The 14,229-nt window shown below is 33.9% G+C and overlaps 1 protein-coding gene across 2 annotated transcripts in view; it reads left to right on the top strand.

The window, feature by feature from the left end:
- The first annotated feature begins 436 nt into the window (after positions 1–436).
- The window catches only part of Grip (Glutamate receptor interacting protein), a 355,140-nt gene continuing 341,347 nt past the window's right edge, over positions 437–14,229 (top strand). For both annotated transcript variants that reach the window (XM_073084279.1, XM_073084278.1), the window contains exon 1: positions 437–598. The gene's annotated coding sequence lies outside the window, so the exon portion shown is untranslated. The remainder of the gene's footprint in view (positions 599–14,229) is intronic.

Here is a 14,229-nt window from a genome sequence, read left to right as displayed (position 1 = left end):
AATACAACGTAAAGCTGATACGAAGGTCTTTATTTCGATAAGTAATTAAATTGTTTAAGTTTATAAGTTATCTTCACACACACTATAATCGCATACATAGAATGTGAAGTTCTAAAAAGAAACATAGAAAAAACGACTATTTATTTTACATGACTGGCCTATAAAATTTTCATTACCGATCAACGAACTTTACCCATACTTTATAGACGACTTACCGATCTAGCGGCGTTCCGCCTGAAATAGCGTAAACTCCATGACCTGCGAGGGAAACATCAAAGGATTAACCCAGCGATAGTCGTTCATTACACTAATAAGACCCACCTCAGATTTACAACTATCCTGTTTATGCTTCAATAACTTCGCTGCTTGGATGAACCGGCGCCGAATCTTTGCCTGCATGCAACTCCAAATTAAATAGTACCGTGTCGACTGTCGTAGGGGGTGGTCGCGCGCTCGCCCCAGAACTGTTTACGAAAATAGGTTTGTTAGTGCATTTTGTCGTGTCGGCTTGTATTTTCAGTGCAGTGACATTGGAATCTTGCGAGTTATTGTGGTGTGTGTTAAATATAACGTCTTTGGAAGGATTTTGACCGTTCAAGTAAGTTTTACCTTTTAGCGATTCTAATTAATCCATTTTTTAACATAAAGATGATTCATTGCTCGTGGGTAGAAATTGCGCTTGCCAAACTGTTTTCAATGTGTAAATCTTTTCGCCGCTGAAAATTTCGATCGTAAATATGACGTACTTTTAAAGCGTTTTCTGCAACAATGAGATAATGTTTCGATTTAAATTCAGAATTTTTGTGCCGTTTTATTTCGGCATATTAATTAAAATACAAGACTGTCCTATGTTCAAAATTGGGTGGTTTCAATTTGCTGCAATAATGAAGACTTTAATTACCTACTTTTATTACGAACTCTAATTGTATTGTTGTTGTATTTTTATTTTGTAATAAATTAATGGACCTTTAATTACCTAAATACCTTTAATTATATATTATGTTGCCTATATTTAATTTCACAAAGAATAGCCTTTAGTAGTTATATTTTGAAATGAAAATAGGTTTGTGGTAGGCCGTTTCAATTACTTTGTTTGTTAAATTGCTTTAATATCTTTTTATACAGTACGTATCTTTAAGAGTCTTAAGTATCTTAATAAATAATTTTAATCTGATTAGATGAAATATCTTTTTTCAAAATTATTTGATATAAGTAATTTTATCAGCATAAGTATGGCAAAAATATTGATATTCCCCAAGCATAAGCCCGAATTTACATACGTCTATTTTCAGCCGTTTCAGGAGGGCCGTTTTTCATTTTCTCAATACAAATATTATATTGCTATTAACGAAACAAAAATATTAGAAAAGTATCTACATGTAGTGGATTACATTTTAATAACACGTCATAATATGTACTTAATATTGAAAGAAAGTATTTAAACATTAACGCAAAAAACACATTAAGATTTTTTTGCGTGAGAATTATAATTACTGAACCATATGTTACATTGATTCGTAGTTGATAACGAATGCGGGGTGGCTTTTATTGTAATTACTACAAATTAATATAAATAATATTATTTAATTTTTCGTGATTACTATAACGAAACACTAGTAGTAGTATATTTAAACTATACAAATATATAACAAGGATGCAGTCTACCTGATGTTAAGTAGCTACTGCCGCCCTTAGACATCTGACATCAACTCCAGATAGGATAGTGCCATCTGAGATTGTCACAAATGCGTTGCAATTTGCTATCCCTGAGTAGGTATTAGGTTGAAACCCTCGTATAAGTATTGCTTCGTTACTCTGAACACAGCAGCGTTTAATACTTGTGTTATAAAGCAGAAACAGGTATGTGGTGGTGCCTTCAAACATTCGCATAGAAAAGGGTTTTTCAAGAAATCTATGACGAATTCATATCTATCCCTGTGGACTAAATTTAAGTGGCTCAGATTCAAACTAATTTCAAACTAAAATTTCGTATTCACCAGTTTCTAGTTTACGTACGAGGACATTTGCTTTGGATAAAACAATTATCTCAATGAATAAGTTGCAAATTTAACTATTTCAATATGTAACTACTATTAAGTATTTATCTGTTTAGTAGTCTATCGGTAATTTTAAATAAACAATTATTGCTGTGCACGGGACTCCTCTCAGAGTGAGAGTTTAGGCTATAATCTACCGCGATAATCAAGTGCGAATCGATAGACTTGGTAAGTTCATACATCCTTCGGTTTTTTTTGTTAAGTACTCTTAGTACTAGATTTAATCACGATCATTTATTTATACTATTCTAATTACGGGTACGATGTAATATCAACTATTCTTATTCTCACTTACAACATTAAGATTTAATATTCAACTAATATATTAAAAACTATACTTCATATTGATTAATTATTATTAGATTGGATGGGTTAAGTCTGTTTTGTCTGCATTGTTTAAAGTCTATAACAGTTCAGAAGTTCTAACTTAATTAGTAGAAGAAAGACCGCGCCAGTCACGCGATGTCAATTACTAATGCGTAACGTAACATAATATGAAATGTCACGTAGGTAGTGTGTCAATGAAAAGGGGTGATTTTTTAGGGTTCCATACCCAAAGGGTAAAAACGGAACCCTATTACTAAGACTTCGCTGTCTGTCCGCCTGTCCGTCTGTCCGTCTGTCACAGGGCTCTACCGCTTAAACCGTAATAGATAGACTCATGAAATTTTGACAGAGGAGGCATAACGGTGGCAGCTATAACAACAAATACTAAAAATAAAATAAAGTTGAATATTAAAGGGGGTATCCATACAACAAACCGAATTTTTTCGGCATTTTTCGATCTAACTGTTAAACTGTACTAGGAAGACGGTTGAATTTTTTATAATACGTTTACTACTATAACTGGTATTATAATAAATACAAATAAGAACCATAGAACATATTTTAATATACTTATTTTAATTTTATTATACTTTGATTACGTATAATCGTCGTCCCATTGTCACCCCAACGCCATCTATTTGTGTGTTATATAACTAAGTATTGTTGAAAATTTACGTATCATTCATCATCACGCCAACGCCATCAATTGTTGTTTCATATGACTAAGTATTGTTGAAAAATGAATTAAAATAATGAACATTTGGTAGTACGGAAGCCTCCATGTGCGAGTTCGACTCGTACTTGGCGAATTATTTTAATTAATCGTCGTCATCCCATTACTGTCCCGCTGCTACGCATGGGTCTACTCTAGAAGTGAGACAGGTTTAGACCATAGTCCACTGCGCTAGCCAAGTGTGAGTTGGTAGACTTCACACACTTTTTTTCGTTTCAGGGAGTTATAATTAATTTCTTATACACACATAAATTTGAAAAACTAGAAGTGTGTGCCTGGGTTTTGAGCCTCGAACTCCCTATTAAGAGGTCGAGTTCCACCAAAAGGTTATCATTGATGACACTAATAAAAATTACTAACTGGAAAGGTATTAGATTACATAATTAATAAAGTGCATAATTTTAATCTCACGTGTATGTGAAAAAGTCCCAGTTGCATATAAATATCTATGATTGAATCACTCTTGTCTTTGATTGAAGCTTGTTTCAATTTCGCGATACAAGACTTCTTCATGCTTAGGTCTTCCACTATTGATTTAGGTTTATTTATTTATTTCCATGCCAACAGCAACACACACAATACATTATATAGTACTTAGTAGTACACTATAGAAGTATTCATAATAATAAAGTCTGTATGAGTGCCAATTATAGGCATGAACAACGCTTATATATTAGTTTATATGTTTAGTTTGTATGGAACAAATCGAACCATACGCAACCATTATAATGCTGACTGAGTATGGTTCAATGTATTTGGAAATAATTGATAATCTTAAGTTTTAAGCTTGTTATTCATGATGAGTATAGTTGATAGATTCTGAAAACCCAAAATTTGGTAAATGTATTATTTTGGGTTGGCTTTAAGTAATGTCATTTCAAATGTCTGATAATTAAGTTAAAGCTACCTGAATATGTTTTCCAATTTCATCTGTGAAAGATGATGATGCATTTATTTCAGATGATGAATTTATCTTTTTTTTTATAATATAAGTGTAGCAGACGAGCATGTAGTCCACCTGATGGTAAGTGGATACTGCCGCCCATGGACATCTGTAATCAACCCCAGATAGGATTAGATATTCCTACCTGAGGTCGGCCACAGATGCGCCGCTACCTCTGAGGACAAAGTCTTCCTTACCACACCCTTCAAACCGGAACACAGCAGCTCCTAAAACTGCTGTTATTAGGTATAAATAGGTGTGGCGGTGGTGCCGCCGGAGTCGAACCACAAAGGGTTCTACCACCTTCAATATTATTATCTTATACAGATATTCATTACATATAACACCAAGAAGTTTAACCTTGAACGGATGAAGTAACTTCAAAAGCAAAATGTGAAGGCCTAAAATTATGACGTTACAATGCTTTCACAGTAAATTTATACCTTCGTCATTAAACGCAAAAAAAAACAAGAAATCAACGTCACTTGAGTCGTGTTTCAGTAGAATTGCGGTTGAAAAATTATGCAAAAATATTTAATACACTTCTCAAGGTTTCATAATAAATTTTGATATAAAGATATAACGTTTTAACGATTTCTTTACACGATATAAGAAAAGTTTTTGGTGTAAATTCAGCTACAGCGACCAACTATAATTCATCTTGTTAAGAGCGAGGATATTCATGAAAAATTCGGAGTAATATCACCAGAGTTTTTACTAAGAGGTCGGGTACCTTTCAAAATAAGTTTATAAAAGACGGTTCATTTTAGAAGGTGTAGAAATAGCAAGTGGATTTTAGAGGATGTCTAACGTGATGACTAGATCCCGTTTCAAATAGGACTGGATACTTCTTTAGTTATTAATGTTATGATTACAAATGTCCATAGTGACCGCTCACTATTTACTTTCACTATGTACCCTATGTTCATTTGCCATTTGAATTCCATAAGCAATTTAGTGCTCATGTTCCTTTTTTCGTCGTTATAATAATAGATTTTTTTATTAAATGTGAAATTTTAGATTCTTCCAAAGCTGCTTATGGTATTGTCTCTGTTCATTTCCCTTTTGTAGATATGATCGTACTTAGCGGATTATGTTCAAATCGTGACGAAATTTAATCTCGGGATGAGATGTAAATTATAAATTCTTGAGGGATTTGAAGACGCAATTCAATTATCTTCTTATTTCGTTACTAGAAATTAAGTTAATCTTGAAAGTAGAAGAAAAACGTAGGTCTTGCGTGTTTCTGTCAGAGGTTTCTCTGAAACTAGCAAATAGTATGAAAACCAAAATGTTATCATCATCATCATCACCATCAACAACCCATTACTGTCCCACTACTGGGCACGGGTCTCCTCTCATAATGAGAAGGATTAGGCCATAGTCCACCGCGCTGGCCAAGTGCGTATTGGTAGACTTCACATACCTTTGAGTTTTTTTTTAATAAATATCTCAGATATGCAGGTTTCCTCACAATGTTTCCTTCACCGTTTAGCAAGTGATAATTAATTTCTAATACGCACATAACTTTGAAAAATCAGAGGTGCGTGCCTGAGATTTGAATCTCGGACCCCTCGATCGAGAGGCCGAGTTTCTTAACCACTAGGGTATCACTGCTTGGAAAACCAAAATGTAATTGCTTAAAATCTACGTTATTCTGACAATTTATACGAATACAACGACACCTCACAAGTTTCAATCCATCATACTGTTTGGGCTGCAAGACATACTAAACAATGAGACATGCAAGCACACAGTCATACATACATACATTTACACCTCCCTAGCCGGGTAAAAAGTTGGACAAAAATTATTTTTTTAAAAACATGTCAATGAATGTAGTTGATTAGTAACGCTAGTGTATTATGAATCTTAGTTTGATATAAATATCATAGCAGTTTGAATTTACATTTATTTTAAATTTAAAAATCCTTTCAATAAATTTTAATTAAGGTCAAATTATAAAGTTTAAATTTTATAAACTTTGCACGAAATTGCATTGATATGAATAATTGGTCATGATATGACATATATTTAAGTACTTATATCCTTGACTGAAGACCATAATTGCACTAATTGGTAGGTCAATGATTAATTAGTCAGTTTTGTACAACAAATTCTTCGTACATGTATTATTAAATTAGTTTGGATCAACAATTTCTGGAATCGGGAAGTTATAAGTTTTAATTGAATCCTGTGTTACCAGGTTAGGCCGAATTCCACTCCTGATTGGTTCAGTTATGAATAAAGTTGCGTAAAGCAAAACTAATTTGCTATATATGTATATCAATAATTCGTCCGTTTGTAAGTTTACAATATTTTATGAAATATCGAAATTGTCAAATTTATAATTGTAACGTTCGCCTAGCTGTCTTTAACGTGTTTTTGGATTTTTATCTAGTAAGAAATTTTATGGTGGCTTACGTAGGCTACTTGTACACGAAGTTCAAAATAAAAAAAAAATATCAATCTTGCAGTTTAGAGCAATTTTTCAACTGTACAAGTCTCACGGCTATGCTTATAATATTCGTTGCTTGATGGTGTCTAAGTTTACTTCTTTCATAAAAATAGAAGCACACCCTTTTTAAGTATTTTTAGTATTCAAATAATAACGAGGAGACGAGAAACGAGTCTAGATGTTTTACGAACATTTTTCATAATACAGCAAAATGAATAAAATCTTATATATAAAATTCTCGTGTCACAATGTTAGTTACCGTTCTCCTCCGAAACGGCTTTACCGATTTTCACCAAATTTTATATGCATATTCAGTAGGTCTGATAATCGGCTACTATCTATTTTTCATACCCCTAAGTGATAAGGGTTTTTCACCCTTAACATTTTTTTATTTATATGTCAACACAACGTTTGCCGGGTCAGCTAGTATTACATATAATAAAGTTCGCCTACACAGCTTTATTTATTTAAATCCTATTTCTGTTTCAGAAATAAGTCGACGAGACTAATTGTATAAACAAAGTGCCCATAAATCATCTTCATTCATCTAGCAATAAGATTTTTTGTCTATAAATCCCAATTTTGTTCGTCTATACTTTGATGAAGGTCAAAGTTAGAATTGTGATATTAATATTGCGATATACAGAAGTAACTCCCTGATAAGTCTAATGTTTTACTACTAACAGTTCAATGAAAGCGAGATAAACGGATAAGTAATAAATATTTTGTTGTCTATGTCTGTAAGTCGTTTCAAGATTTATTTCTTAATTCGATTACTGAATTATGTACAGTTAAAAAAACAAATCGGAAAATCATAATTTTAAACGAAATGACAAACTTTTGAATTAATCGGGTCCCACTTATCACTGCAGACGGTATGAAATAAACTCCGGTAATTAAAAAAAAAATTGAACACCACATTTTTAACAATTGAGCATATCTTTCGTACAAGAAAAAGTCTCCATATCTATAGAATTAGAAATGCGTCATCGAATAGGTAAATCGTTTAATATCATCGCTTATACATTGACAGTGAGACCATTGGTAACAAAGCCGACGAAGCGAGAATAATTTGTTCATAAAATATCGTTGGAAGCAAAAAATTGTATCTAGGGTTCAGTGAGAAATACCAGCGGTGTAATTGGAAATTTGGAATTTTGTTTCCATGAATTTATGATTTTGGGTTGTTTTAATTATTTCGCAGCGATTAATATTTCATTATCCATTTTTTAAAAAATACATTTACAATACATTTTTCTGTGCTGAATATTCACAAATGATTCAAAATGGATCCCATTTATATTTTTTGATAGCTAAAAACAAATAAAGGATAATGTATAATAATATCTGCGATAGGAGTTCTACCCACCTTTAAAAGAACCGGGCGAGGAATTATATTCCCCATACGATTTAATAATAATAATAAACGCTTTCTACACTCACAGTCCCACACTAGGATTCCCTCTATTGTGGGCGCCATGGACAGAGTTAAGACGAATGCACCCCGACCCACAATAGATATCTAAATTCATCATTCAAATATCTGTCTGGCCGGGGATTGAACGTGGAACCTTTTGTGCGTCAGACCGGTGAGGTGACTGCTCTGCCACACGGGTGGTCGGTTCGTCTTGGTAGATTTCATGCCTTGTTTACTAGATGTACCTATAATATTATTCTCATCCATTACTATATCCTTGTCCCCACTACAGTCCATACAGCACGCTTCATTATTCGTATCAGTGGCAAATTTGAAAAGATCTTCAATCTATAGGCGTGTTAGATTGACATGAATTTTTTGAATTCCTACCGCAAGTCTGACTCCAGCATAAGAAGACAATACCCGCGTATGTTTGTATGTATATCGATCGACTTATCCATGGCTACTGCATTACTTACGTAAGTCACTTGTACTCATGCACTTTTAAACATAAGAAGCTTGTTATCCCTATAAGGCTTCACTTATCCACAAATACATAGGTGTTATATTACTATTACATAAACGTTTATAATGTGAACAGTGCATAGCTCTGTAGTTTGTGTAGATTGGAACTAATCTAGAAAGTTAAGCAACGTTGGGTGGTGTTGGAAGCTGCATAGTGCTGCATGCTGCTGGTGCTGGACTGCTGATGACTAAATTAAATGCACTTGGGGAAATGGCAGGGTTCATTAAGTCGTCAGCCTAGGTTATTACTATTGGATAGAACGCGTTAAACTATCACTAAACCTTAGCTACCTTCCTAGATCAATTCAATGTAGATTGCCAATCTACACTCGGTTCGGTTTGCACGGACGTTCTTGCCAAGAACGCGCAAGATGTGGAATGAACTTCCTCCTGAGGTATTCCCGGAGCGCTATGACATGGGGCTCTTCAAAAAAGGTGTAAAAAGAGCTCTCCTACAAAGCCGGCGATGCATTGGTGACTCCTCTGGTGTTGCAAATGTCCATAGGCGACGGCGACTGCTTTCCATCAGGTAGTAGGTTGTATTTCTACCTAATAACAGCAGTGTTAGGCGCTGCTGTGTTCCGGTTTGAAGGGTGTGGTAAGGGAGACAGACTTTTCCGAGGCGTTCCAGCTTAGTCCTCAGGGGTAGCGGCGCATCTGTGGCCGACCTCAGGTAGGAATATCTAATCCTATCTGGGGTTGATTACAGATGTCGATGGGCGGCAGTAGCCACTTACCATCAGGTGGACTGCATGCTCGTCTGCTACTCTTATATTATAAAAAAAAAAAAAAAAAAAAAAAAAAGGTAGCCCATCTGCCTCATCGTTTAGGTATAAATAAAAAAAAAATTGTTGGTGGGTGGTGGACTATGCTCCAAGACACTTCTGGTTACGGAGGGAGAATGTCCAATTGTGAAACATAAAACGATAATATTTTACTACGTATATGATAATAATATTGTTTTACGTTTTTATTATTTCTAACATTTTTCCAATATAAAACCTCGAAATATTTGCCAAAGTATTAGGTTCCAGCAATTTTTCATGCCGTCCCTAAAAGAAACCCCCACTAATCATCCCCGGGCGATTCATATTCATCTAACATTTCAAAACATTACATTTCGCTATCCCTCGTATTAAACCTGATGAAATTAACAGCGTCACGTAAAATATATGAGCATAAATTCTCTTTTAAATTACCCCGTGTACAGAACCCTTTGTGAAATGAGGCGACACGATCGAGTTTTTTGTCTGCTAAGCAAAATTTATGGCATATGATTTTATTTGTACGAGTGACACGGCTCGTTTATATGAACGCGGAGCTGCGTGAGTAATATCGTGCTGATATCGGTAACGTGACAGTGAAGAACACAGGTGAAAAGTTCATGTTACTCCCACGTCGTCGAGTACCTTTTGAAGGTTTGACCCTCTAAAAAAAATAGGTCTATCAACATGCACGTGACCTATCAGCTCCAAGCAATAACTAAATGATTGATAAGTTAAGCTTCAAACAAAAATTCTAATTAATGTAAGTGTAAAGTCCACTGACTGTGTGGTGGAGTACATGTCCTGAACTTGCCATTCACGTGATTGAAGAGCCTATTATTGTAAAGGTACGTTCAATAATTCGACGTGTATAGTAATTTGATGTCAGCTAATATTACATTAAATCGTCCGTTTATTAAAAAACAATATAATGATAAAGTAATACTATCTATAATCTTCAAAATTGCTGAACGCCCGCAGCATCCCGAAAGTAATTGAAATTTCAGAACAACTTACAAGCTTAATAACATGATTATTACTGTCCAAATGTCTGAACTGTCTAGAATATAGCCTAGTAAATTTTCATTTTAAATAAAATGCCACAAGAAGTATTGTGACATTAAGAAATAGTTTTCTGAATTAAACTGACATTTTCAATCAATTATTCCAGCACTCTTTTTTATTTTAATTATTCTGAGATCGAGTAAGACATTTTTTTTTAATATAGAAGTAGCAGACGAGCATGCAGTCCACCTGATGGTAAGTGGATACTGCCGCCAATGGACGTCTGTAATCAATCCCAGATAGGATTAGACATTCCTACCTGAGTTCGGCCACAGATGCCCCTCTACTCCAGAGAACTAAGCTGGAACGCCTCGGAAAAGTGCCCAGCTTTGCCTGATGCACTGTTATTAAATTAAATTTACTATAACTTTACTTTATTTTACTGTATTTACTGAATAATGTATTACAATTTTACAGTGTATGTGACTTTATGATTCACTGTACTTTCTTCCCGATCTACTGTAATTTTTTCCTCAGTGCACTGTAATATTACAAATCTGACCTGACAACACTGCCCATACCACACACACCCTTCAAAGTTGAACACAGCAGTGATAACTAATTAATAAATAAATTATTGAATTTGTCGATAACAGCATCTATATAGACACACCCTCGCCCCCAGCTGCCGGCGCGAGTGTTTCACCCGCATTTACCGTAATCTCCTTTTTCTCCACGTTCCATCATATGATTTTACAGGTTTTTTAGTAGCTGCCGTAAAACATAGTTTCTGTGTACATCGTAAAATGTTTGGGATCATTTGCCGCGGAGGGGAAAGTAGAAGTTTCACTGAAAGGGTACGCTACAAAGGTAAAGTCATTGACATAAAAGATCAATGGGTTTTGTCAAACGTTTATATTTTTTCAAGATGTCGTGCACGGTATACAGGCTAGTAAAAATATATAGAAATAAATATGATTGAAGTTAACGGTAACTTCTCAAGTCTATATTTGTTTATAGTATGGCTGACACTTGAGTTTTTAATCTGAAGCGAAAAACATGTATTACGAGTATGATTAATATTTTTTATTTTGCCAGGGGATATATTAGCTTAGCTTTATTATGGTAAAAGTTTTACAAAATGTCAATAACAAATTCAGTTAACGCATATATTCACAGTAATTTTTAAATGAAAACGTTGTAAAAATCAATCTCAAATTCAGCCACATCGTCGACATATTTAACACTTACCATTTCTTTTCTCATTCTCATAAAAGACCAGCATCCTGCAGAGAAAAATATCAATAAGTGCTTCCAGGTAAAAAGCCGGACAAAACATCCTGCAGCATTAAAGTCAAAATGTTTTTTGCAACTATATTTCAATTTACCTCTACATTTAAAATGCCGGCCGTTAGGACCAAATGCAAGTTTCCACTTCAAAGAGAGAGCTTTACTTCACAATAACGTTTGAGTTCTTTCAACTTCACATTCAGCTCCAGATTTCGAGATCTCGATACGTTTGAACGTGATTCCTTTTGGCTGAAACGTTGAACACTTTTTAAGATACGAGCAAATGTGCGCCGGATTTTTTAATGGTAGAGTGGCTTAAAGGTAAGTAATGTACGTGGAACTTGCCTTCGTGTCTGGATGTTGGGAAATGGTTTTGCGTTGGTTCTTCATTTTATCATACATGAGGAGTATACAAATGTTTGAATCAGTGAAAAATACTTTTGATGTACTGCCTAGTTTTCTGTAGTTATCAAAAGTAATAAACATGAAAGTAGACTTACTGACCCTTACTTAATAGTAATTGCTGTGATGCATGTAAATTGTATTAGGGTATCATTAGCGAACATGATGTGCGTTAGAATCCTGCCTTAAGATATATTGGGCGTTACTGTAAAAACAGTTAAATTACTTGTTATCTCTAAACGAGTTCACATACACAAAATTTGCACAAAAATATTTTTATCTTTCCGTCAATAACGTTTCATATAGAATTTAATTACCTATTTCTGTCTGTTCTATACATATATGTAGCATGTATTTCTTAATATCGTCTGCATCTGAAGTCTAGCTTACATTACGTTCTTCATTTTCGAAAAGAGACATTTAAATTCGCAGTACGTACTTTATTTCATCATTCCCTTATATAGGACTTTTATTATCATAGAATATTTAATATATTTTATGATAATAAAATCGTTTAACCCTTAATAAGCCATAGGACTATTATTTCCCACCTCAAAGTTGCCCACAAACTTATTTATCTTTTGTTTTATTTCTACAGATATAATAAAATAAATCGAACTAAATAAATAAAATAAATTTCTAAGTTTTTTTTTTATAGCAACACTTCTTTCCAAACGTCAGCTGTCAATGTCAATGGTCATTCAAAGTGAAAAGTTCATTTTAAAGGTCATTTTCTCCTAAAATTTGAATTAGTTTTTGAAACTACGCCCACAAAAATTCCTCCAAGTATGCAATTGTTTTTATTTCGTAAAGTAGAACATGTATTTTATCTATTACTATAAAGATAACGTACGAAATAATTTACGTTGGTATATTTTTTCTCATTCGAAAATAGTGGGAAATTATTAACCTATAACCGTGTATGAAATCTTCAAGTGGGAAATTGTTTCCCTATAGGTAACCCTTAAGGATTACGAAATGTTTTGATTATTTTTAGAATCATAAGTAAATAATACAAAAGAGTTGATTAATTATATTTGTTTAATCTTATAATAAATAATCCATTTAACGTTGCATTGTAATTTTTTTTTCCCTGTATAAAAATCGACGAGTAAAGACGCTGACAAAAGTTACTCAAGTGGTAAATTATCATGGCTAGAGGGAAATAATTTCCCACAAAATATAACTTTTATAGGTTATGGGGAAATAATTTCCCACTGCAAAAAAAAAAAACTACTTGCTACCTACTATTTGTTTTTTTGGATTCAAGTCTTTAATCTCAATATAACCTCGTACTGGTATATTAAAATCAATTTGTTTGAAGCCATGGCCGATAAGGGTTAACGAAAAAAGGCAAAATACCTTCTGGTTGAAAATGAATATACTTGTCATCAAGAATTTAACAAATAGTCCTCTTACCAGGCCTCTCGCCGCTAATCCCTGAAAGTTCCCGAAAAAACGTTCCCTGAAAATTAGCTCCAAAATATATTTTGTAAAAGGTTTTTACATGTAGAACAACGCTGGGAACATTGCTAATACCTCATCGACGGTGTCGACAACCTTCGTCGGGCTAAGTGATGAGATCCAGACGTGCGGCTGAATATGAAATTAATTAAAACTAGCTGAGAATAATTTAAATTACTAAAAGGTTTTAAATCTGTTTTGTAAGATATTTGTGATGAACTTTAATGTTGTGTAAAAGATACACTCGTACTATAAATACGCACAGTGTTCTTCAAAGAGTAAGAAAAAAATCCTTTCATAATAAGATGTGTTGTATTGTGGCATGTGTCACGTTCGATATAGACGAGTAAGTTAGGAGATAGAGATAGGAGAACTTGCCAATTTATCTGTGTGCCTGAGTTCGATGTTAGAAAAATTCATTCAATGCATTATGTGCTCATTTCAAACACTTTATGAGCTTATGGACGATATTATTTTCACTAACCAGTTTTCGAGTGTCTCTGATTAATGATTTGAATCCTTCCGTCTTCTAATTCTTTGAATTATATAAATTTCTTCAATTTATGTTTATTTTTAGACAAAATTATGGATTGGAGATTTTTTTTCCTTTAAAGTTATTGCGATGTTTTGAAGCATCCTTAAATACCATGAAGGTGACACCACTGACATCGAAATGCTAGTATATATTCTTTTTACGTGTAAACAACAGGGTTGTACATTATTTAATACCTCACGGACGGTAAATGTCGTTGTCAACCCTCGTCAGGGTAAGTGATGAGCTTCAGACGTGTGGTTGAATATGGAATCAATTATCATCTTTCTTGTGTTTCTTCTAAAGTTTGCG

Source organism: Epargyreus clarus, unplaced genomic scaffold, assembly GCF_041222505.1.
Source record: "Epargyreus clarus isolate Ecla_fem2 unplaced genomic scaffold, WU_Ecla_fem_2.2 ptg000021l, whole genome shotgun sequence".
Classification (NCBI taxonomy): domain Eukaryota; kingdom Metazoa; phylum Arthropoda; class Insecta; order Lepidoptera; family Hesperiidae; genus Epargyreus; species Epargyreus clarus.
The sequence above is the reverse complement of the archived record's forward strand: the minus strand, read 5'-3'. Positions and strand labels throughout refer to the sequence as shown.